General features: G+C 38.6%; 1 pseudogene; it reads left to right on the top strand.

The window, feature by feature from the left end:
* The first annotated feature begins 19,297 nt into the window (after positions 1-19,297).
* Positions 19,298-21,054, top strand: LOC128604747 (general transcription factor II-I repeat domain-containing protein 2-like; annotated as a pseudogene).
* The last annotated feature ends 6,185 nt before the right edge of the window (positions 21,055-27,239 follow it).

Here is a 27,239-nt window from a genome sequence, read left to right as displayed (position 1 = left end):
CACACTGAAGAGTCTTTAAACCAAGATGTGCTGCTTTTTAGTCTTCTTAGTTCTTTTTGAATGTCTTTGAGAACAACATCACTGGATATAAACGTTTGATTTATAGTCATTCTGGCTCTTGTTTTCCAGATTTAGATTTAGTCAAACATATTATGAACCAAATGGTCATGCTGAGTCTTGCTACAATTTTCTTTAAAAATGCCATAGAAAATTGAGTTCATATTTATTTCTATATTAAGACCAATGATTTTTAATTTATCCCATGTTTCTTTAGAGCGATAACACTCTAACAGGAAATGTTCGAATGTTTCCTCTTCGTTACAGTTAGGCATCGGGCATTTACTGGTTTTTACAAAACAGCTCCATTTTACAACCGCTCTTACTGGGAGCCTTCTTACAGCGACTAACCAAGTTGTATCTCTCAGGTGTTCAGATAGGATTTTATTCTGTAAATTTTGGAGACATTCTTTGTTTTGGTCTTCCTCCAAATTTCTGAAAGCCACAGGGTTACTATAAACTCGATCAACAATTAAAATATATATTTCTTTGCTCGAGTCTTCCACCCAATCGATGTTTAGATCTTTAAATTTGTTAGTGAAGTCGGAAAACATCAGCTTATAATACGGAATTCCTTTTCTCGATGGTCCTTTTTTAGATTTCCAGTTGGAGATGTTCCCTATCCATTCGGTTTGCCTGGCAATACCACTCGCGATGATTTTGCACACTGCTATTTTAGTTTTTAGGGATATATCGACAGCCCCAAGGCCTCCCAGTTCCCTTCTCTTAAAAAGGAGCTCACGTTTTGTAACCTCACGAGTTGTGTCCCATATGAAATTACAGCATATTTTATGAAGTCTTTTTACCCAAACTTCTGTCGGAGGTAAGATGCATGATAAAAACAGTATTTTTGATAATAGAAAAGTTTATTTATTAAATAAAATATTTATTCTAGTTTTATAACTTAGATTACACTATTTCCATTTATCAATTTCATCTTGTATTATTTATTCTTTTTTTGACCAGTTATGGTCGACACAACCTTTATTATCTATATATATACACACCTAAAACCTTTAATTGCTGAACTTCTGGGACATCTATGGGAAATTTGTTTTTTTCATTTCCAATCCAGACACATTCCGTTTTAGCTTTATTTAGGGAGGCTCCAGAGACTTGCTCATACTCGCTAAAATATTCAAAGATGATGTCTAGTTCTTGTTTAGATTTCACAAATACAGTTATGTCATCAGCATAAGCAGAGATCACGACTCTGTTCTTTCCTATTTGAAGACCCTTAAGTCTATGATCATCTTGGATTTTTTGTACAAGTGGGTTTATAGATAAAATATATAGGGCTGCACTCAGAGGGCACCCTTGCTTTACACCCCGCATAACTTCAAATGGTTCAGTCAAAGAACCGTTAACATTTACTTCAACCGTCGATTTAACATAAAGGCATTTAATCATGTTTATGAAATTTTCAGGGAATTGATACAGTTTTAAAATCTCCCACAAATAGTCTCTTGAGATATAGTCAAATGCTTTTCTTTGGTCCAAAGCCACAATGTAAAAACTGTCACCATTTTTATCAAAAACTAGTTCTCTTAATGTGTTCAAGTTGTCCCACATAAATCTTCCCTTTATTGCACATGTTTGTTGTTTAGCTATTATTACGTCCAAATAGTCACTCATCCTGTTCATAATGATCTTTGCAAAAATCTTATAATCGACATTCATTAGGGTGAGATGTCTCCAGTTGTTGATATCACACATTTCACCCTTTTTATACAACAAGGATAAAACGCCTTCATAGAACGAGTCATGCATGTAACCTCTAGCGATCCCATCATCGAAGGCTTGTGTTAATAATTTAGCCAAATCTATGGCGCATGCATGATAAAAATCAGACGGGAGACCATCTTTCCCTGGAGACTTTTTTAAATTTAATTGTTTAATGGCATCAACAACCTCAGCCTCTTTTATTTCCTCACCTAAGCTCTTGGAAGATGGGTCGACACTATTTTTTACATTCAAAAAGGTTTTTAAAAGTTTATTATCTACTTCAATTGAGTTGTACATGTTTGAACAAAGGATCCGAACAGCATCTCTGACGTCTTTAGGATTTATCACTATAGTTCCATTATCTGTTTTAATGGCTTCGATATATTGGGCTTCTTTCCTTTTATTAAATAGTGAAATTGCTTTTGTTTGATTTAGAAGTTCATCGGAAATTATTCCTGCTCGGACTTGAATGTTCAGTAAAAACTCATTATTAAAAGCTTCTATCTCTTTTTTCAAATCTTTTAAGTTGTTTTCTCCACTTTCATCTTTTGTATTTTTCAGTTTTAGGTTTATATATTGTGTCATAATTGTATTGTACTTCTCATTTTTTTTTCTTTATTAAAACATAGACATTTGTATTTAAGAAATTTTTTAATCTGGATCTTAAAAACTTCCCACAAATCACAATAATTGGTAGTGAAGATATCTAAAGTTTCAATCCTATTAATTTTTCTTTTAATTCTATAATCAATAAAGGACTTTTCAAAATTTATGTGTTTAATTCCTAATAGTTTCTTCTTTCTTCATTTTTAAATCTAATGCCACATATAACTGTCAAGTGGTCCGACTCAACCAAGAGTTTTGTTGTATAAAATTTTGCCTCAAAATTATTATTTATATATATCCTGTCAATTCTAGTTTTACATGTTTTATCAAACCTTGTAAAGTCCACTTTCTCAGGATGTAATGTCCTAAATATGTCGGTGAAATGCTGTTCATTCATTATAGATTTAAGGACACCACCTTCTCTCCTAATTTTACATATTTTGGAAGAAATTTTATCATTATCATTTTTAAAAAGCCGAATTTTAACAACAGTATCCTGTGCTGTGTATACATTTATTACTCTTTTTTTGTACAATAAAACACATCTATAAACATTAATCGACCTGGAATTATTTCACAGCTCTTAATTATTTTAAATTTATTGTTATAAAATAAGGTCGCAATACCATCAGCTTTACTTTCGCCTATTGAAAAGATTGAAGGACCTTTGATCCATAAACTTTGAGCGTTCTGTACGTCTGCAAAACTACTTAATCTGGTCTCTTGTATACATAAAATATCAACATGTTCTCCACTCAATATATTTAACTTTTTCACTTGATTAATTTTTGCCTGAATCCCTCTAACATTACATGTGGCAACAGTTAAATTTAAAAAAAACCATAAAAGTTTAAAGAAGGATCTTCTCCGATAGATATTATTGTATGTCCACTAGTCCACATTTTCTCAACATTGTCCACATCATTTAACCTTAATTCCTGCAGACATATATCACAAAGACATTGTATCAAAAAAAAGAGAAGAAAAGTAGGTAATATACATCATTCTTTAACCTTTTTTGCATTGTCAACATTTCCAGGAGAATTCCTCTTTCGCCTTTGGCGTTTATATGGATAGTCTAAAGTGTTTTTATCTTTCGCCAGCGTGGGAGTGTCCGCAGTGTCACCTGTGTTGTCGGCGATTGTCTGAGTTGTCAAACCGCTCAATAAAAGTTCTCGCGCAGCGCCCACCTATTTATCCACACTCGACAGGACCTAGTTGAGAACAGGCGAGGAGGCGGGCCTAACGCCAACAGTCACGCAATAGCCCTCTTTTTCTAAAACAATCACTAGGCACTGCTTTTCACCTGCTAAAGTCTTCTTCTTCCCCATTCTCTCTCTCTCTCTCTCTAAATACACACACAGATACAAAACATTAGTATTATCAGTACTAATGTTTTGGTTCCATTAGTAGCAGTAGTAGTAGTAGTAGTAGTAGTACAACACAATAGTCAGGAACTTTGGGTAAAACATACATAGTAAAGCATACAGCCAAAACACTCATCAGCGTTAGGAGGTTAGAAAAAGTCGTCTGTGTTTGTACAACATTGACATTACTGTTTCAAACACAAGACGTTCCTTTTGAGCACGTCCTTGGACTCAAGGCCTGTACATACTACAGTCCTACGTCCACTGCAACTACAGGTCGCACATAGCAGCACAAGCCTTTATTAGTAGGCCCAGCATTCAGCGGATCAGCACCAATGTCTGTGTTCACTTTGAAGCCAGTCCACATTCTACCACACAAGTACTTCACTAACTTACAAGCACCACAGAAAGGAATGCAAACACAACTCTCAGGCCTTGCTTTATCAGCTCTCGCAAATGCATGATATAATGGACTCTAGAAGGTCGAAATTAGCTACATTGTCTCAAACCCTCATCTCATTCTTAAAAAGTGTCACTCACAAGGAAAGCATATGCACTTCGACAGTTGTGCAAGAGAAACTAACATAACAAACATCACACACAAGTAGGAATACAAAGTCAGCCTTCACACTGTCTAATCACTGGCCTTCTCTTTTCCCATACGCACTGTGTTTGAACCTAAATGTCATGCATCAACCAAAACTGCACCTCCAGAATGACAGCTGAGTTTAAGATTGGCAAAATATGTCGCAGCAGTTGCATTCGGCAAATAAACTATGAGCAATTAAGTAGTTCCAATGAGATAATTACAGCAATGTGTAATGTCCAATAAGCTCAGAAAGAGTTGGATTCCTCACACACTTTATTCTACTTGGCCAATTAAACACAATTATGAACTGGGATTCTGATAGTTGTGCGCCTTTAACTCACTGTGTAGAAAAATGAGGTCAGCTATATAGACAACACCTTTCATTACGTATTTAATTACTTGGATTGAGGTCATTATTAGAAGTAGTAGTAGTAATAGTAAAATACCTACAACCTACCTTCTGTTTTAGGCGGCGTCGTGTGTTTTGCTGGATGGAACATGACTGCCATCGTGTGGCCAAACTCGGGAACGGCAATTTCCCAAAAATTGCAGTATTCTGTTATTAAGCTTTTAAGGGCGGTGTTTAGAAGTCTATATTTGTAGTACTTAGCAAATAGTGGGGTAAGAAGTATTAGATGCTATAAAATTCATGTTTCTCTCACCACTGGAGCAGAGGTGGCTTAGTGGTTAAGGCTCTGGTTTACTGATTAGAAGGTCAGGTCACCATATCATGACCCTGTGCTCTGACCCCAGCTTCCTGACATGTTGGGGTATGTGAAGAAAACAATTTCACTGTGCTCTATTGAATATGTGACCAATAAAGACTCATTATGTAGACTTATACATGACATTTTTAAATCTAAAACAGCTGCTAAACTATGTGCAGACTAAATTATGTGCAGATGTAAAAAAAAAATGCTAAACACATTCTCTATTTGTGTGTGTGGTTTTTTGTACTGTATGTGTATTTGATCAGTGTTGCTATGAGCTTATTTCTCATAGAATAATAATAATAATAATAATAATAATAATAACGCAGCCCATCAGTGTTATTACAGTGCATTGTCTAGTTTTCACGTATCAAGGACAATACACGGAGCTTCTGAACTGTTTAACAGCATTGTTATTATTATTATTATTATTATTATGGCTGCAACTAACGATAATTTTCATAATCGATTAGTTGGCCAATAATTTTTTTGATTAATCGGATGGGGTGGAGCGATCTATCAGTTATCCATTTGTTTTTGTTTATTTAAAATAAAGTCCACAGACTGAGTGTAACAAATATAAACTTCAGACTAAAACATTACACAACTGTTTGTACAAAACAGAAAAGAACCCAAATACACACACACACACACACACACACACACACCAGAATATATATTATTAATTTAGGACTATGGTTTAATTCGGTGCTTTTTGGTTTTTTTTGACCCAAAAACTGATCACAGCATTGTTGCACTGAATTATTTATAGTAAAAACACTGATTACACCTGTGACAAGTGCATATATTGCATAAAATGTCAACTGAGAGGCATTCGATTTTGGACAAGATGTAAGGGGGAAGAAGTCAGAGTGTATTTAAAAAAATAAATAAAATAAAATAATTTCTTTAGATTTGTCAGTGTATTTTGTGAAATGATGTGGAATTGTGCTGACGTCCCTGAGTGAGTGTAAAATGCAGACAATACGAATGCGGTGTGATTTCATTTAAACTTAAAACTTTCATTTAAAACTCGGAATGTGTGTGTGTTCGAGTCCCGGACCCAGAAGCCCAGAGAAGGACGGATCAGAGGGAGGAGCCAGGAGAAAGAGGTCCGACCTCCTCACCGATGAGACACACTGAGATATTACACACACACGCACACACACACACACACACACACACACACATCTGTGATGGTTGTGTAACAGGAAGTCACACTGTTTCATAGTTACACAGCTTCTGATTATGTGTATAAAAGCTTGTATCTAAAATAAACGCTTAACAGATTTAACAGGTTTGCACCGAGTACTTGATGTGACCTCTGACCTGCCGTGGAAATTAGACAACATTCGCAGACTCGTCCTCTGAAGGTAAAAAGATTTATTACAGAAAGATGGTTAATACAGGATAGAATAAAGCAGGACAGAATAATGAGAGCGCTCTGAAGTCCTTGTACTAAACCACTACTATATATATTAAATGCAGAGCATGACATCATTCTGTGTACCGATCAGTTTCAGAATCAGTTTGAGGCAGTTTAAACAGGCTTTGTTTCAGGATCTTAGAAGATGTTTAGACGAGCCTAGAACAGAAGAACATGTTTGTGTCTCTGTAAGCAGATAAACATTCTGTACTGATCTCAGTGACATCTCATGGCCTTCTGAGTCGTTATCCTCACATGAGAATGAAACAGAACAAGAACAAACATTACAAAGTAGAAATGAATAATTTCCCTCACATTCCCCCTTTTATCATTATAAAATATGATAACTAAAATTAACAGAGAAATTGCAATGCTGTAAATACATCAGAACTTCAGAATCCTTTCTAATAAAATAAATAACATATAATATAAATTAAAGTAAATTATATATATATATATATATATATATATATATATATATATATAATTACACATACTATACATTTAAATATTTAATAAAATAAATAAAACATAATAAACAACTAATATAAGTATTTATGAATTATTTTTTATGGATGCACAAAAAGCACTGAATTAAACCACAGTCCTAAATGAATAATAAAAACTCACTTTCACTGCACCTTGTGGTTTCTGTTCCTCACTGCCTTTAGACATTATTTTACTTGTGTTTACTTTTATTCCTAATGTTTTAATTAAACATTACAGATCTTACTGTATGGAGCAACGCGGCCTCGTTACTAACACGTCACTTCCATTATAATAAATGACAGAAGTTACACTGTAAGCGCGCAGATACAACATATAATGACAATAAACTTAATTTAATCTAAACCTTTTAAGCAGCGTGCACCAGTTTCCCCTGCCCCTTACACACAGTGGAGTATTCTGGATATAAACATGTTTGTGCTCGTGCAGCACTGTTTGATCTCCGCGGTGTTTAATATAAAATGCCCCCCTGCCTTAGAGGACTTTCTTCCTCAGTCTCGTGACGATTTCGGCTCTGTCTGATGGAGACTGAGGTCATGTTGGGAATAAAAGGTAACGTTGATAAACAGTAAGCTGAAGAAAGTCAGTGTCGGTGACTCTGGGTATTAGGCTAAAGCTAGCGGCGTCGCATTACGTCCGTATGACATCATGCGCCATCGACTAAGAAGCGGCTTATACTTTCCGGTTAGTAAAAAGCGCTAGTGTTCCATTTGAGACGATATTACCTTTCTAAAATCCACACACTAGAACAGGGGTGCACACACTTTTTCAGCAGGCGAGCTACTTATCTAATGACTAAGTCAATTTGATCTACCTACTATAAAAATGCAAGACATATATTTATTTATAAATACACTGACAATTCTTTATGTGTACAATGTATGCTGGTGTACCTTGAATAACTGCATGAACCCATATTGCACAATACAACTGTGTACATTTTTGTCATTAGCCTACCTTACTCTGATGACTTGCACTGAATGGAATCAGTCAGGGATGCATGGTCCAGACAGTAGTTGCTGATAGCCAGCCTCAAGCAAACTTCCAAATGATTATCAGTCATGGTGGAACGGTATTTGGACTTAATGATCTTCACGTGTGAAAAAGCTGACTCACATAAATAAGTGGAGCCGAATAATGCAGTCGAGGAGGTGGCACATTTCCTCATGTTGGGGTACTTTTCCTCTGTGAGTAAGTTCCAGAACTGTCCATGAGCTACATGGACTTCAGCTCAATGTCGGCTTGTGGTGTCAAAATCTCATCCTCCACTCCAGAAGAGTTCAGGTGAAACAGTGTTGCAATTTTTGATGCGAGTGAAACAACTTCAGCATCTTCCCGAAATGGATCGCACATGAATGTAGCGATTGGCTCGATTAAAGCAAAGTCTTGAAAGCGTTTGTCAAACTCTGACAGACAAATGTCAATCTGCTCTATGTAGTGCACTGTCAAGCTGCACACATGACTTCCCTTGCGTCTCCAGCTCTGACACGAGGTTCTGGAAGTTTGCCAGATTATGGCCCTGCAGCTTTGAGGAGAGATGTTGCATTTTTCGTTTGAATGCATTAATTGAGCTGATCATATTGATCACGGTATTTTCTTTTCCTTGCAGCTCTAGATTAAGGTCATTCAACATGTTGGTCAGATCGGTTAAAAATGCCAAATCTAGCAGCCACTGGTCGTCATTTAGTTGGTTGTACTCTGCATGTTTAGCTACACGGAAAAACTCCTTTATCTCCGGACAGAGCTCTCGAAATCGTTGCAGGAATTTACCTCGACTAAGCCACCTCACGTCAGTGTGTAATAACAAGTCAGAGTGGTCGCAGTCAGCCTTCTCCAGATGCGCGCGGAATAGCCGTCTTTGAAGAGATCTGGCGCGAATAGAACAGGCGATCTTCGTTGCCACATCCATTCTCTCTTCATGTTTAGCATTTTTGAGCATAACGCTTGTTACCTTTCTAAAATCCACACACTAGAACAGGGGTGCACACACTTTTTCAGCAGGCGAGCTACTTATCTAATGACTAAGTCAATTTGATCTACCTACTATGAAAATGCACTTGTGCATGCATAACGCACTTGTGTTTTCCAGCGGACAAGATGGCGGCGCACACAGTTGCTGCGGCTCACGGCTCTCCTTTCCAGTGCTCTTTTTTGTTGTTTTTGTATTATTTCTTTATTACTTGTTTGAGCATTATCGGTTCCACGAACATCCGCTATACAAGTCAGAACCTTATGGATATTGGGGACCAACACCGAATACCTATTTCGAGAATGTTTCATCACACGCACAACATCCCAGACGACATAGCAAGATTGCTGGGCTCTCCGTGGATTGTTGTCAGGTCCAGAAGGCGGCGCAGACGGAGGAGGGAGAGGAAGCAAAAGCGGGGATGCAGGTCCGGTATTATGCTAAGGCTAAGAAAACAACCACACAAGCCACCCTTACCGAGCCTGTTTTTCTCCAATGCCAGATCCCTTGTGAATAAAATCGACAATTTGGAATTACAACTAGCTGGAAATCGCTACGTTCGTGACTGCTGTGTTTTGATTATTACTGAAACCTGGCTTCATCCGAGGATACCCGATGCTAGCATGCAGCTAGCAGGTCATACTATGCTTCGCTGGGACAGGACTGAGGACTCCGGTAAGAGCAGGGGGGGGGGCTCTGTATGTATGTGCATGAGAATTGGTGTAATAATGGAACAATGATAGACAAACATTGTTCCCCTGACCTCGAGTACATGTCTATAAGATGTCAGCCCTTTTTTCTACCGAGAGAGCTAACAGTAGTGATTATCACGGCTGTGTATATTCCACCCGACGCCAATGTGAACACAGCGCTCTCTCTCCTGTTGAACACCATAAATGAACAGCAGCAGGCTTACCCCGACGGTGTTCACATAATTGCAGGAGACTTTAATAAGGCGAACTTGAAGACTGTACTCCCGAAATTCTATCAACATGTTAAGTGTTTTACTAGAGGGGCGAACACTCTGGATCATGTTTACTCCAATATTAAGCATGCGTATAGAGCCATACCTCTCTCCCACCTCGGCCAATCAGACCATCTCTCCCTCCTGCTCTCCCCTGCCTACACCCCCCTCAGACGCAGTGTCAAGACCACTATAAAGACTGTTACCACCTGGCCTGATGATGCATTCTGCAAACTACAGGACTGCTTCGAACAGACAGACTGGGATTTGTTTGAACATCAAGAGCTAGAAACATTAACAGGAACGGTACTGGACTATATCATGTTCTGTATCGGAAATGTGACTGTGGGCAAAAACATTCGGGTTTTCCAAAACCAGAAACCATGGATGACCAAACAGGTCCGCACACTCCTCAAAGCCCACGACGCTGCCTTCAGGTCTGGTAATAGAGCTCTGTACAGAGCTGCCTGTGCCAACCTGAAAGGTGGTATTAAGGAAGCTAAGGCGGTCTATAAGAGGAGCATAGAGTCCCACCTGTCCAGCAAAAATAAACGGGAGGTGTGGCAGGGCATACAGAACATCACGAACTACAGAGGCCGTGAGGCGACAACAGGAGACCTGAGTGCGATGCTGGCAGAAGAGCTAAATTGCTTCTTTGCTTGCTTTGAAACATCACAACAACAGCACTCATCTGCTCCAGCCCCACCTCCACCCTCATCTGGCCCCCATACCAGTCCAGCCCTGCCTCCATCCCCTTCTGGTTCCTGCACCACTCTACTTACTGTGAGGGAACACGATGTTAGACGGATGTTTCTGGCAGTGAACCCCAGGAAGGCTGCTGACCCAGACGGTGTACCTGGTAAGGTGCTCAGATCATGTGCCCACCAGCTTGCCCACATCTTTACCAGAATTTTCAATCTCTCCCTGGCCCAAGCAGTCATCCCGGCCGGCCTAAAATCAGCCATAATCATCCCAGTGCCAAAGAAGTCGCCCACCACTAGCCTGAATGATTATCGTCCTGTGGCCCTCACTCCAGTTATCATGAAGTGCTTTGAGAGATTGGTTCTTCAGCACATCAAGGACTACCTCCCCCCAGATTTCGATCCTTTTCAATTTGCTTATCGTGCAAACAGGTCCACAGAGGATGCTATCGCCGTAGCTGTCCACTACGTGTTGAGACATCTAGAGCAGCAACAGAGCTACGTCCGGATGCTTTTTGTGGATTACAGTTCGGCTTTTAATACAATAATTCCGGACATTCTCATCACCAAATTGGTCACCCTTGGCCTCCCCCGCCTCACGTGTGCCTGGATAAAGGACTTTCTCACCAACCGGTCCCAGACAGTGAGACTCGGACCCCACCTCTCCTCCACTCGCACGTTGAGCACAGGTTCTCCACAGGGCTGCATCACATCACAGCGGTTATCAAGAAGGCTCAAACGCGGCTACACTTCCTGAGGGTTCTCAGGAAGTACAATCTGGACTCCAATCTGCTGCTGATCTTCTACCGCTCGTCCGTCGAGAGCCTGCTGACATACTGTATCACGGTGTGGTACGGTAGCTGCACCGCAGCAGACAGGGAGAGGCTTCAGAGAGTAGTAAGAGCAGCACAGAAGGTCATTGGCTGCCCTCTCCCCTCCCTGATGGATATTTACACTTCCCTTTGCCTCAGCAAAGGGAAAACCATCATTAAGGACAGTTCTCACCCTGGCTTTGATCTGTTCAATCTGTTGCCCTCAGGGAGACGTTACAGGTGCATCAAAACAAGGACTAGTAGATTTAAGAATAGTTTCTTCCCGAAAGCTATTACCATTATAAACACATACATGTACTGAGTTCACAGCATATGTATATAGTGTCTCAAAACTGTGCATTTCATAGTACCTCCCCCATCCACCCCAATATCTTGTTTATTTATCTTGTTTATTTATCTGTTTATTTATCTGTTTATTCTTCTTGTTTATTGAATGTACGTTTGCACGGAACAAAAAAAGGAGTGGCTCTTAATTTCATTGTACATGTGTATAGTGACAATAAAAGGCATTCATTCATTCATTCGTTGGTGTATTATGCAGTGGTAATTGAGGAAGTCCGGAAAATCATCGTCCTCCCTGCACTTGGCAATAAATCCATTCAAGCGACCAACCATGGCGGGAGCTCCGTCTGTGGTGATGGACACCAATTTGCACAATGGGAGCTGGGTTTTCTCGATAAAGTTTTTGCAAGACTGAAATATGTCTTCTCCTCGTGTATGTTCTCTCATGGGCAGTACAGTTAACAGCTCCTCTTTCGCAGTCATATCGGTAAACACCATCCGAATAAAAATGCACATCTGGGCTGTGTCACTCACGTCTGTAGACTCGTCCAACTGCAGTGAGAAACACTCGCATTCTGCGATGTCCTTCCAAAGTTGCTGGGTCAAATCCTCGGCCATGACTTCACTGCGCCATGTGATTGTGGTTTTTGATAGCTGGAGAGCTTTGATCGAAAACAGTATTTCTGATTTGTTTTTAAAGTCTCGGAACAGCGAGTCAGCTGCTTCAACAAACGCCTCTTTCACCATCTCTCCATCTCGGAAGGACTTCTTGTTCTTAACGATGAGGTGACTCACCCGGAATGACGCTTCGGTGGCTGCCTTCGCTTTTGTAGTTAGCTGTGAGAAAAATGACTGCTGTCCGGACCACTGGGATTTTAGTTCTTTCACCTTTCTCCTTCTCAGCTCGCTTTTTGGAGGAAAGTCGGTGTGGTAGTTTTTATGAAGGGTCCGAAAATGGCGCTCCACATTCCCTTTCTTAGGTATAGCGATGGTAGACTGGCAGATGAGGCAAACGCACTTCGAAAATGACATAGTGAAAAAAAAGTCCTCCTCCCACTCCATATGGAAATGGTAAGTTTTAGGCTTCTTACTTGGTCCAGCTTCTTTATTCATTTTTAAACCCTTTCTCAAGTTCAAAAGAAATAAATTGGAGGTTAACTGGGCAACTCGCAAGCTTGCTAGAGTTTTGCAGCACTTAGCGCCGTTGTATGTGCTTGTGCGGCGATTACTGGCTGCCCTGTATGTCAATCAAGTGACAAATTTTATAGCGAGGACGGATGATAGGCTGACGTGATTTTTTTTTAATGTCATGCGATCTACCCACACTACCTTCGCGATCGACCGGTAGATCACGATCGCAGCAGCACACGTCATTACATTCCCCGCGCCACGCCGTCCGACGTCCCTCCAGAATTTCACGTATCGACATACAGTTCGTCTTCATTATGGTACCGTATACAGTTTTGGGTGTTTTTATTAAAAAAATTTTCGAACGCTTCAAAAAAATTTTTGGATTGCACGGTGGCTTAGTGGTTAGCACGTTCGCCTCACACCTCCAGGGTCAGGGGTTCGATTCCCACCGTTGCCCTGTGTGTGCAGAGTTTGCATGTTCTCCCCGTGCTGCGGGGGTTTCCTCCGGGTACTCCGGTTTCCTCCCCCAGTCCAAACACATGCATGGTAGGCTGATTGGCATGTCCAAAGCATCCGTAGTGTATGAATGGGTGTGTGTGTGTGATTGTGCCCTGTAATGGATTGGCACCCTGTCCAGGGTGTACCCCGCCTTGTGCCGGATGCTCCCTGGGATAGGCTCCAGGTTCCCCGTGACCCTGAAGAGGATAAGAAGTATAGAAGATGGATGGATGGACGAACGCTTCAAGGTTAATTATTTGTCATGCTATACGTGCAAATAGACGATGTACTGAGTGATTACGATTACAATAATTTACGGCTGCAACAACTAATCGATAATGATCAATTATGGAAATCGTCATTATCGATTAGTTGGTCTGCTGACGTCACGGGTGGCGTTTACGTATGACGTCGCTTTCATGAAAACACAGGTGCAAAACAGATAACCCGGCGGCAAAAAAAGTGTGCGTCCCAAGTCATCTAAGGCATAGGAGCATTTTACATTGAATGCAGCAAAGAAGATGGTAACGTGCATGTTCTTCAAAGTGGAGTTTGTGTGACACGGGAGTACCACAGTGATGCACGAGCACATGAAACGAAAACACGTTGGTGTCATGGACGAAGGTGGAACATCAGCACGGTAAGCAAAAACCTGAGTATATCCACATTATATGAAGATGTGAAATGGTATAGTCTAGTTTAATTCCATGCTATTGTGTAAAAAGCTTTGTTTACTAACTTCAGGACAGTCACACTAGATGTATTTTGTCTCGAGCATCAGGTTGTGCAGCATATTGATGGATTAAAATCGCGCTACCACAGAAACAGGTTAAATTAAACACGGTGTGAACAAAGTCAAGCAGTAAATCTAAAGGCAGGTGATAACAGCAGCAGTAAAAGATTTTTTAGTCACTGTAGTGGTTTTCATCGAATGCTTATGCGTTAGTGTATAATTGTTCCTGTCCTTTTAAACAAGCCTGTTAGCTTGCTGCGTTTCTCTGTGTGTCTGCTACAGTTAACTTTGATCTGTTTTTCAAATGCCATCTACTGCGGCTCTACTATGTTACATAAATGAACAGAATGAATTATATATTTGAGATATTTTTGGTTTATATTGTCACATCTGAAGTACAGCATGTCTGTGTAAAAGAAATTTAACAAAAATGGTTAAAACATGTATTAATTATATATTATTTAGATTTCTTATATTAATCATGGTTGTCATCAGCAATTATCATTATAAACAATGAAAATATTAATTTACATATAAATTGCTTCTTGCATACTCAATTGCTGTTTATTTATTTTTTTATTTTTTTATTTTTTTATTTATTTCAGAAAGAAACAGCTCTCCATGAGTGAATTTGTTCAGAGGAGAAATCCCCCATGCACTAAAACTAAATTTTTAGCTTTGTTTTTGATTATTTATATTTTGGGTATTATTTAAAGTTTTGCTGCTTAAAACTGGACAAACTGTAGACAAATGACCAACGTTTGAAAGGTTTAAATGTAAAAATTATATAAATAATAAACAAAATCTAATTGAAAAAAAAATTTAGTTTTAAAAAAAAAAATCAGATTAATCAGAAAAAAATTATCGTCAGATTAATCAATTATCAAAATAATCGTTAGTTGCAGCCCTACAATAATTAAAGAACAATACATCATACTTTTTATGAGCCTGTGAATATAAACCTGCAATTCCCTTCAAGTCATCATTACTGTATGAGTTGATCTTATAGAAAATTAAAGCGAACCCATCATGGCTTTGAAACGTGCCTAATTTTGTTTTAAAGGTCTCGTACAATAGATTTATATGCATCCAAGGTAAAAAAATAAAATAAAAAATAGGGTGAGGGTTTAATGTGCTCATAATTTAAATTGCAACATTACCTTTTTTCCACCCAGTGTCAAAAACGACTCGTTAAATGATCCATTCTAAAAGATTCACTCTAAACTACTCCTTTCAGAGAGCATACGCTGCTCTGATTGGTCAGGTGTCCCAGTCTGTTGTGATTGGTCTACTGCTGTCAGCGTGTCGAAAAGGAAACGCCCACTACCATAACGAGTTTCAGCTCTTGAGAATCGGTTCCTTCTTTTGTGGATTAATAACTCCGTTTGTCGTTCGCTTTGATTTTTGAAACTTATAAACATAATAGGTGCACTTTAAAATAAAAAAAGAATCAAGACTTATAAAAAGGTACATCTTACATACTATACAAACCATATATTCAGCAGAACCTTTTTGTTTCAAAGTAACTAACAGGTGATGAACATTTAGCACATAGCTGGAGGGATATTAGTGATTATGGATCTTCGGGAAACAAACAGGATTTGAACTCGCAAATGCTTGGTCAAACTGCAGATTTGCAGTGTAAGTGTTGTGAAGACTATTGTTACTTGTTACTGGTACTCAGCTGTTGTCAGAAACACTAGACCGGCTCATGCTGGAGTCAAAATTGAAAGAGTAAAGGCTCACAGGGACAAAACCGTTTAACGTCCTTTTAACTGCACAGATATTTAATCTACAAGTTACCAGGCAACTTGACAACATTCTGCAAGGCAACCCAGTTTGAGGAAGGGCATTACTGTTTGCTCAAACCTTTTGTAGCGTTGAACTACATCATAATGACTAAAGTGTAAGGAGAAGTGCAGAGAAGCAGAGCTCTAGCACATTTAATTGATGTCACGTCATGCAGAGCTGATGGAATAGTAACTTTGACATTTTAATGTTTCCCGCTCATGTTCACAAAGCTCCAGCCCAGGATCTATGGTTGCCCATAGAGTGTCTCTAAAATGATTGACAGGAGGCACATCCAAACACAAACAAGCTTTCCAGACCAGAAGTCTGTTTTTTTAAACAGGTTTTCTAAGTGACTTGATGCACTTTTGCTAAGGCCACAACTTAATCCATTATTTTTATCATGTTTTACATATCTCCCAGGTTATTTGTACAAGTGAAAAATAAATAAATAAATAAAACTATTGTACCTTTAAAGGAAGATGAACAATGCGCTCATTTTTTTACTTTACAGTCCCCACAAAACAACTTTGAGAGCTGTGATTTGATTCTGTATGACGACGTATTTCTTTTTGAAACAGGAAATAAGAGTGGTGGCATGTTGAAGTGTTACACAACAGCTAACAGTGTTTGGGATACGCCCAGCTCTGAAGAACATTGATGCTAATGAGCTGCTACTGTTGAGCAAGACCCGCCTCAAGACCCACACATTCCTACACATTCTAGAGAGCATTTAATTGGACGAACACAAGTCTAGTGCATGTTGAAGCATTAAAATTGTATCATTTTCCCCCAGAAGTGACTTTTTAAATTATTTTTTTTAAAACTATGGTATTGGAGGCCATAACAGATACAAAAACATCTCGAACCACCAGTTTTGATTTCAGGAGCAGCAATTTAAAGACTTTACCAGAACAATCCAGAAAATATATGAAAGATAAAAATATAACGATTTTATAGCCAAAATCAAAAAAGAATACAAACAAGTATAAAATTAAATTCATTTGACCTGAAATGTGAACAGAACTTCCATCCAAGCCCTAAAACTAGATAAAGAGAACCCAATTAAACAAAGGCATTATAGTTTTCACATTTATTCACTGAGCACAATTACCCAACATTAAACACCTTTGCTGAAAAAAGTATGTAAACTTTTGATTTCAGTAACCGGTGTGAGACCTTCGAGCAGCAATAACTTGAAGCAAACATTTCCGATGACTCAATCAATCCTGCACAATGGGTTTGAGGAATTTTGGCTCACTCCTCCTGCTTCAACTCAATGATGCTGGCAGGCTTCTTTGCATGAACTGCTCTTTTTAGGTCCTTCCACAACATTTCTATTGGGTTAAGGTCTGACTTGGCCATTCCAAAATGTTCAATTTCTTCTGCTTTAACCATTTCTCTGTAGACGTACTTATGTGCTTAAGGTCGTTGTCTCTACTGCAAGGCCCACTTACAGTTAAGCTTGAGTTCACAGACAGATACCCTGACATTCTCCTGGTACAATCTAGGATTCATAGGTCCATCAATAATGGCAAGCTGTTTCGGACCCAAAGCAGCCCCAAACCATAATGCTGCCACCTCCATGCTTCACGGTTGGGATGAAGTTCTTATGTTGGGATGCTATTTTCGGTTTGCATCAAACAATGATTTTCAATTAAAGTAAGAAGTTCTATTATGGACTCCTCTGTCCACAGAGCATTCTTCCAATAGGCTCCTGGCATATCCACATGGATTTGAGCAAACTTCAGACAGGCAGCAGTGTTCTTTTATGGAAAGTAGTGGCCTGTAGGTTCTCAGATGTTACCCTGGGGTTCTTTATGACTTACTGTGATATTATTCACCACACCCTTGGAGTGATCTTTTTTGCTGGATGCCCACTCCTTAGGAGAGTAACAGTGGTGCTGAATTTCCTCCATCTGTATGTCATTTACCTCACAGTGGATTGGTGGAAGCCAAACTCTTTAGAAATGGCTCTGTAATCCTTTCCAAGCCGGTGAGCATTGACGGCTCTCTTTTTCTGAGGTCCTCAGGAATGTCCTTTGATCGAGGCAGGGCAAACTTCCATAAACCTGTGTGGTGAAGACCAGACTTTGATGGTGAAGACCCAAGTTAATGTTCTTGAAACATGGGCGGGCCTAATTGCCATTCCCTTGATTGAAACGCCTGACTTCAATCAGCCCCATTTAAATGAACTCGTACTCCTAGACTTCACATCCCTTTTCCTACAAAGATATTTAAAGCTGGATCATTTTTGCTTAATAAATAACTGTAAAAACTACTGGGTTTTTTTGCATCTGTTGTTAACCGGGTTCTCTTTTACCTAGTTTAAGGACTTGGATGAAGATCTGATCAGGTTTCAGGTCAAATGTATGGAGAAATGCAGAAAACTGTAAACGTTAAACTTTCTAGCCGCACAGTAGCTGTAGATCAAATGAGTCATATTTGCTTGCAGTATAAGTAGGTTGCTTATTTGCTTGCAGTCGCTCACGTTTTTGTGGTAGGAAATCGTGTTATTGACACGGAGCTGTCGATGCATGTATGTTTAGACCAGGCATGGGCAAACTACGGCCTGAGGGCCATATACGGCCCGTTGGGCTTTTTAATCCGGCTTTAATCCGAACTTGTCCAAATTATATGATTAAACCTCAGTGTGGTGTATTACTCTCTACTTCACTTTTTCGCTTTGCCCTTTGAGCCCTTCTGTAAAAATGAGTGGACCAAAGAAAAGAAAAGTGGACAGTGAGTGCCGAGTGTTTAATAAGGAGTGGACAACAAAATATTTTTTCACTTAAGTCTGATCAACGGTTGTATGCCTGATATGCCAAGAAACTGTTGCGATTTTCAAAGAATACAATATCAGCCGTCACTTTGCCACGAAGCATGCCAACTACACTAGCAAGCAGTCAACGCAAGAACGGGCGGCTACGGCTCAGAGGTTGACGGATAATTTACAGACTCAGCAAAAAAATTTTCACAGACAAACTGCGATTCAAGAGTCAAGTACCAAGGCAAGTTTTTTGCTGGCATTCAAATTAGCAAAGGCTAGCAAGCCTTTCTCTGAAGGCGAGTTTTTGAAAGAATGCACGGTAGAGACAGCAGGTCTCCTGTGTCCGGAGAGCAAAGGCAATTTTGAAAAAATCAGTTCATCACACAGGACTGTGACTCGCCGTGTGGAACTAATTGACGAAGATATCGCCAGCGAATTAAACAAAAAGGCGGATTCCTTTAAGTTATATTCACTAGCACTGGATGAAAGTAACGACATAAAAGACACTGCTCAGCTCCTAATTTTATCCGAGGGATTAACGACAGTTTTGAGATAACGGAGGAGTTTTTGACCATGGAGTCCCTGAAAGGAAAAAGGCGGGGAGAGGACTTGTATAACCAGGTGTCTGCTGTCATCGAGAGATGAAGATAGCTTGGAGTAAACTTGCCAATGTCACCACGGATGGATCGCCAAATTTAACTGGAAAAAACATTGGGCTGTTGAAAAGAATCCAGGACAAAGTGAAGGAGGAAAACCCTGACCAGGATGTTATTTTCCTTCACCCATTTTCATTTTCCTTATTTTCAATCTCTGTGTAAGTCTATATTGCAGCTTAACCATGTCGTGAATCCAGTCGTAAAACTTGTTAACTTTATACGAGCAAGGGGACTTCAGCATCGTCAGTTTCTTACGTTCCTGGAGGAAACTGATGCGGATCACCAGGACTCCTCTACCACTCTCGGGTCCGCTGGTTAAGTTTGGACAAAGTGTTTCAACGAGTGTGGGAGCTCAAAGAGGAAATTATCGCATTTTTGGAGTTAATGGGGAAATCCAACGAATTTCCTGAGCTAAGCGACAACAACTGGCTTTGTGACTTTGTGTTTGTTGTGGACATATTTTCACACATGAACGAGCTGAACGTCAAGCTACAGGGGAAAGATCAGTTTGTGCACGACATGTACACAAATGTTAGAGCCTTCAAATCCAAGCTGACTTTGTTCTCCAGTTAAATTTCAAACAAATCTCTCTCTCATTTCCCCACACTAGCCATGCAGAAAGAGGCGTCCCGAAACGTGAAGAAATACAGCAAATCACTGGGCGACCTGCACAGAGAATTCTGCCGTCGGTTCAGCTGGTGTCCTGTCCGCCGTCACAAGACCCTGAAACAGCACCACAGGAGCTGCAATTGGAACTGATCGCTCTTCAGTCTGACTCCGTCTTAAAGGAGAAGTTCAACTCTCTTAAACTGAATGACTGTTATGCTTTACTTAATGAAGAGACGTTTCCAAACCTCCGGAGGACGGCACAGAGAATGCTGACATGGTTTGGCTCGACCTACGTATATGAGCAGACATTCAGCGTCATGAACATCAACAAAGCCCCTCACAGATCCAGGTTAACTGACCAACACCTCGGATCTATCCTGAGAATTGCCACAACAAAACTAACTCCAGAGTTTGATGCACTGGCAAAAAAGGGAGATCAACAACACTGTTCCCACTGAAACTGGACGTGAGTTTCTCTACTGTGTTATCAAATTAATGCATTTGGAAAACAATTGGTACAACGAGCCTTGCATATTCATGGTTTGCTACCTGTTAAAGGCCAAATCCTTTCATGTAATGGCTTTTACATGTCATTTATATTAGTTCACATAAACACTCCATCCGTCTGTTCCTGTCCCGGCCCCTCTGTCAAATTTGAGAACCAATTGTGGCCTGCGAGTGTCGTGAATAAAATCAGCCTTTTAGCCTAGGTCAAAAACTTCAGAGACAGAGAGTTTAGTAGATGTCAAAAAGTAAATAAACTTTATTGAACATCAATAAAGTGTGAATAATAATAATAATAATAATAATAATAAAGTCTGTAGAGTGTCTGAATTATGCATACACAAACATGTCTTTATATACCTATCTCCACAGCGTAGTCTCTGTAGGTGGGGTTTTGCTTTTCCACGTTGAAAATAGACCAATCTTCTTTTGCCACAATTAAATATTCATGTCTATGCGTTATCATAAATTTGTGGAACATGCAGTTAGTTGTTTTTCTTGAAAAGGTTTCATGAGGACAAGGTTTCTTTTTACAAAAAAGGTTTCACACAGGCTTGTGTGTCTTGACCTTGACTCCCTTCTTAGGCCTCAATGAGCATCTGTCTGTCTCTATCGGTTGTCCCCACTGATATCTGTCTACTTTCCCGAGGCCCTCTGCTAACTCCCTAATTTGTATCTGCCTCAAAGTTATTTACTCACGCATGCGAATATCTACTGCCAATTTTTATTGCTGTGGAGACAGGAGCCAGCTAATACAGAAGAACAATTGTTGTACACTGAAACACAGAGTTCATTCAACTCAAATCCACTCAGAATATAACCTGATCAAACATTGTTCTATGGATTTAGATTATGCTTCTAACTGTTGATTATACATATAGATTATGTTTTTTAACCAATATTGATTATACGATAATGCGCAAGTAATAATTCTAAATGTTGGTTACATATTGAATTCACTTCATTAACATATCCAAATGTCAGTTACACATATTGTTTGCCCTTCATAGATATTTTCCATATATTCTCCCTCTCTGGGGCTTACTAAGCCCCATCTAGCTAGAGAGAGTAATCTCACAATCCAGTCCCTTCATTTACACTAACTAGTGATCAATGTATGACCACGTCAGCCTTCTACCAATGACCAAATCCTGAAACCACTCTCTCTGGAGACCAGAAACAAACATCTCCTCTCCCATTGGCTAGGAAGGAGTAAAAGATTCTGTCTCTTTCCCTAACCACAAAAATCAAGACATTGTTTGTAAGTGTGAGTATGCATTTGGTTCAGCACTTGCCTGTGGTTGTCATCGTTATGTAGAGTACACAGTTGATTAAGCACATATAGCTGATACAAGTATAGACTAATAAACATGAATACAAAACAATTTTATCAGTTTGATTAATCATAACAGTGATCACCCTGTCTCTTAATCACACTTGATTATATTGTAATAGAAAATGTAAAAATTTAAAAATAGAAAAATGGAAAAAGCAAAAAATAAAAACTCCAAGACATCCTTTCTCAGGGGATGTGTTAACAATGTTTGTCTTCGACCCAGATACTTTGCGTATCGTGGGGATGACCCTTGGGGAGAGGTTAGAACGCCCAGATCTCAGGATTTTGTCATGAAGAGAGCAAAAAGTGATCCACTGCAGACCATACTTGATAACGTCCAGGAAGCTTAACATTTGTTGTGCTTAATGGGGCGGAGGATGACCCCACTCATGTCCTGTCGGCCTTGGGTGCGTGCGAGGAAGTCTCTGACCACCGAGGAGTAGACCGCAGGGGAGTCGACAGCCCCTGAAGGAGACGCTCCCAGGTGTACTACTGATCTAGGAATGTTAAAGGGAGTAACGGCCTTGAGCTCTCACATGCAAGCCCACTGTAAAAAGAGCTGAACACAGGTCAACAACAGAAAAATAATAATTATCATGTGGAATGGAAGAGGTTACAGTAGGGACATCGGGCATTAATGCAGTTACTGGGATTACTAGTTCGTTGATTTTGCAAATTTTGTGTAAAATGCCATCCTCTTCCAGCCTTAAACATTGGTTACTGAGTGTGTTGTATTGCAGAACTTATCGCAGTTGTTATCACAGCTTGCTGTAATAATGCTAGAATAATTGGGCATGTCCCTTCATCCTTTTCTGAGGACAGATGGTATTGTTTTGCAGAACACAGGATGACTATACTTCACTTTAGCTTAATATAGTGTACATGTTACTTGTCGTGCTTCAACCTTATGTAGCCCATAATGTGCCAGGTATGTTAGTGAGTTCAGGATGAGGGATGCCACCATTACTGTCCAATTTGGAAACTGGAGACAGACAACTGGGAAAACACAACTGCAAAACCCATCATTAAATGTTCAATTTATGCATCAGATCAAGGCCTAGTAAAAAACGTGAATAATTATCATTTGATTTACTGTACGCTGATTTTAATAATGCAGAAAGCCATTCAAAATGAGGAGTTCAGTTTTTAACACATTAAGAGTTCTGATGTTTATAGAGCACTCAAATTGCTCGATATAAACAAATCACAAGGCCCTGATTGTGTGGAATCTGTATTCCTGAAATTAGCAGCTGATATTATTTCATCTCCTTTAACTTATCTTTTTAATCTTTCATTAGACACTGGTGTTATACCAGAAATTTGTGAATCGGCTTTTGTTGTTCCTTTATTAAAAGAGGGAAATCCCACTAAATTAGATAATTACAGTCTAATTCCAAAGCTTTGTGTCCTATCAAAAATTTTAGAAATCCTTATCAGTGAACCGTTGACATGTTATCAGATTGCAAAAAAATCTTTTCTAGTAATTGAAGTTTCATAAAAAAACATATCACCACAACAGCCGTTTTGAAAGTCTTAAACAATATTGTGTAATCTCTAGATAAAGGTGATTACTGCACTTCCCTTTTTATTGATTTATCAAAGGCTTGACACAGTGGATCATGAAATATTACTGCAGAGAATAAATAATGTTGGTCTATCAAATCATTTAAAAATTATTGAAGTAATCTCTAATTCTCTAATCAAATGAATAATTCCTCTCATAAAGGGGTCTTCTACTCTCATGTTTAGTTAATCTGTCAAAGAGTTCTAGTCTGTTGTCTTTAAAAAATACAACCCCAAGTGGCAAAGATTCATTCTTCTCCCTTCCTGAATTCCTTTCTTAATATCCTTCTGGTGAATGGTAAAAAACAAATCCTTTAGTCTAGGACTATTTGTGATGTACACTAATCTAACATGTTAATATCCCATCTGTGCTAACGAGTGATAATCCCAATAATACAGAACTAAAATAGAGTAAATGAGGTTGAGATCTAGACATGTATTTACAGTTCTCTAGTCTCTCTTATCCCACTAATTTTTATTCAAAACAACCTATTGAATTTGTTTTTAATGTATACAACAATAGTGTTTAGTTTAAAGGGTAGACGTGCATGCACCCCTTTGTCCCTTATTAACGTACAACTGTTCCACACTCAAAATATCACTCAGACCCTTCATACATGACATTTAAACTTTGTTCACTTTCTGTAAATATCTCTCATCAGGAGTAATGCATATGTGTATTTAACTAGTCTAACAAAATTTATCATCTATGAGCTTCATTTCAATTTAACACAAATTTGTTTCCTTTGCTGAGCGCCATTTTTGAAAGGCATTAAAAATTCCTTTTATAAATGTATCCATTTCATTTAAACTGTATTTGATCATATTAAGTTGGTGTTAAGTCTACTCATGTCACGAACTACATTTCCCATCCTGCACTGCAGCCCACAAACATCTCTGCCATGTACTGCAAATCCCAGATCACACACCTGCATTAAATTCACAGCACAATCACAGCTACAGTATAACGACTTATCAATTCACTTCACAGATTGTGCAGTATACGCTCCATTCCTCATGTTTGTGACCATTGCACTGTATTATTTAAATATTGAGACTTGTGTTTCGTATACATTGTATTACATATCCATAGCACACCGTATATAATATATATTTGTATATTCACACATTACTTTATTCTATTCAACAGTCTACGGTTCAGAAAAGAAACAAGTCACTCAAACTACACTGCTGCAAAGAGACTGTAATTGAACTAAACTTACAAACATGTCACTGCAGTGAGACCCACATCAGCACAACAACAGGTCACATCAACAGCAAAAGAAACCACCACGTAACATGCAACACTGTCCGATCCAGACACATGTAATCCATGCAAATCCTAATTCAGCATTAACTATTCATCTTATTCTAATGTGAAGGACTCAACACATCTGTAATAGACAGAAAATATGCTACAAAAAGTTTGAAAATAAGTGTAGACTAATATCTTATCTAAATCTTACTAATTATTCATCACTGGACATAGGCAATATTTAAAGAGAAAGATACAGCAAATTATTCATCATTGTGCAACACAAATACCTCACGCCAAAAGAACTCACACTTACACTGCTCAACTTAGTAAAACAGCAGTTACATTATTATTATTATTATTATTATTATGTATGTATTTATTTATTTTCTGCTTTGAGTTCATCGTGATCGTGATGTGAGTGGCCAATTGGCATGGCAACATCAGGGCACATAAAGATTTATAGACACGTACTTGTATAAGAATCAAAGATACACAAATTAGTTATGGTTATTCCAGCTCTTTCTAGTGAGTCAGTTCATTTGACTCAGTTCAGCAATAAGCTCCCAAAAGGCTCTTCATTCAATATGACTAATGGCTTTTATAATTCAGCCAAAGTTAGCAAAAGACCTATGATTAGTATGTGTGCACATATATCACTTAACTTGTTCAGTGTAGGCTAATTATACTAACCTTTAATTGTACATCATTTTGGATTATGTTTCGCATAAAACCTTAAATAATGTAAAAACACCAAACATTATTACCCATGTGAATTAAGTGTTTTATTTAGCTTGATCTATCCAAAACTCAAACCATTCCAAACAGATCACACTCACTGCACTGCTGGACTACAGGTCTAATACGGCTGTCAGGTTGTCAGTACTCTCTAAAAACAAATGTTCAGGCTCAACAAAACATTAACGCAACAGTTTGCAAAACATCAATCATTTTGAGTTATGAGAACTTTAAATTCATTTCAACCAACGAACTACACCGAGTTAGAGAAATTACCTTTTCCTCTACGATCAAATGTATTTTCAATTAAAACTTATTTAATAATCTGTATAATAAACACAAGTTTTTTAAATTGATTATTCCTAAAAATCAAGTTGTTCCAACTAGTTTTTTCACATTATTTAAAAGGAATTTAAGTGTTATGTACTTAATTACCATAATTATGAACACAAGTTTTTAAGTTGACAATCATTTTTAAAATTACGTTGCTCCAATTTGATTTTCTCCAGTAGAATACAGCATTTTAAACCAGGAAAAATTAGTAACTTCAAGTTGTATAACAATAGTAACTAGAATCTGGTGTAATTTACACTACAAATATCATATCTAGCCTCTCTGCAGGTTTTATAGACATAAAAGCACTGAATGAAATGAGCAATAGACAAAAAAGAAACACTCTGCATCTACTACTTTTATCCCTCTCATAGAACTATCCACAGTCCAAATTCTGCTAATTCTGCTCAAAAGCAAACTGACTACAATGGAGCTAGAAGGCTATATGTGTGAATGACAAAATATAATGTTATCACACAAGATTTATCACCCGCACATGTACATCAACACAACATTCAGTTAGTGCATGAAGTGTGTGTGTCCGTGGAGTGTGGCTAAAAGATCATCCTATTATTCTGTCTTGTATTAATTCACAAAAATAACTAAAACGGGAGACGATTCATAGAGCTGACTCATTCACAAACGACACGTCACTAACACAACTTGGGCATGTATTCTATAATATGGGTAAGACCTCCTTTTAGGCCTGCCGAAAAATATTCCTTTTTATCACTCTACTCACACGTCATAAAAAGAGAAACCCTTTATTATCACTTACTTTATAGGATATAAATGAAAGGTCCAAATGTACTCTCTCCTTCCACATTCTGAGCGTCTGATTTATTCATTTCTCAACAGAGGCTTAGGGGCAGTTTACACAACAATGGTGTTTTGAGGCCTGAAAATGCACACTTTTCAAAACAGTTTTCAAAATGCAAATTTCTATTATTATTGTTATTTATTTATTTATTTTCAGTATTTTAAATAAACGAGCACACGAAAGGCTAAATATGGGATTGAAAACAGAAAAATTCATCTCCACAATTCAAAATTAAAATAAGCCAAATCCATGCTTGACAAGCATGAGTTTTCACAATTCCTCATGACAGTGAATCATTTTCCAAGTCCATCTATCGAGACTCTAAGCAACTGGAGAAACTTTTCCGCCTTCAGTAAATCGTCATGTAACGTACCCCTTCTCCTTTTCTGAATCACACAATCTGGGAATATTTTTATATATTACAGGTCTAAAAATTCTAAGTGATTTACACAACGGGCAATCTGGCAGATGTCTAAAATATTTACAATGCCAAGTTCTTGACTGCTCCACAATTTTTAAAACACTCACAGCAGTTATTGATAAAGTAATTATTATAATACAAACAGTCCCACCGGACTCACACCTCGAAGTCTGTACAAGATTCAAACCTTCAATGAAAAAGCAGAAATATCTCAAAATTCTGTTTTACTCATCTCAATCTGAAGATCACACACACACACACATTGTTTCTTTTTTTTTTTCTTTTATTTTTCACACCGAAGCAGGCCTGCCTGCGCAGATAAGAGAACACACACACACACACACACAC

Source organism: Ictalurus furcatus, unplaced genomic scaffold (assembly GCF_023375685.1).
Source record: "Ictalurus furcatus strain D&B unplaced genomic scaffold, Billie_1.0 scf2, whole genome shotgun sequence".
Classification (NCBI taxonomy): Eukaryota; Metazoa; Chordata; class Actinopteri; order Siluriformes; family Ictaluridae; genus Ictalurus; species Ictalurus furcatus.
This window is presented reverse-complemented; position numbering and strand designations above follow the sequence as displayed.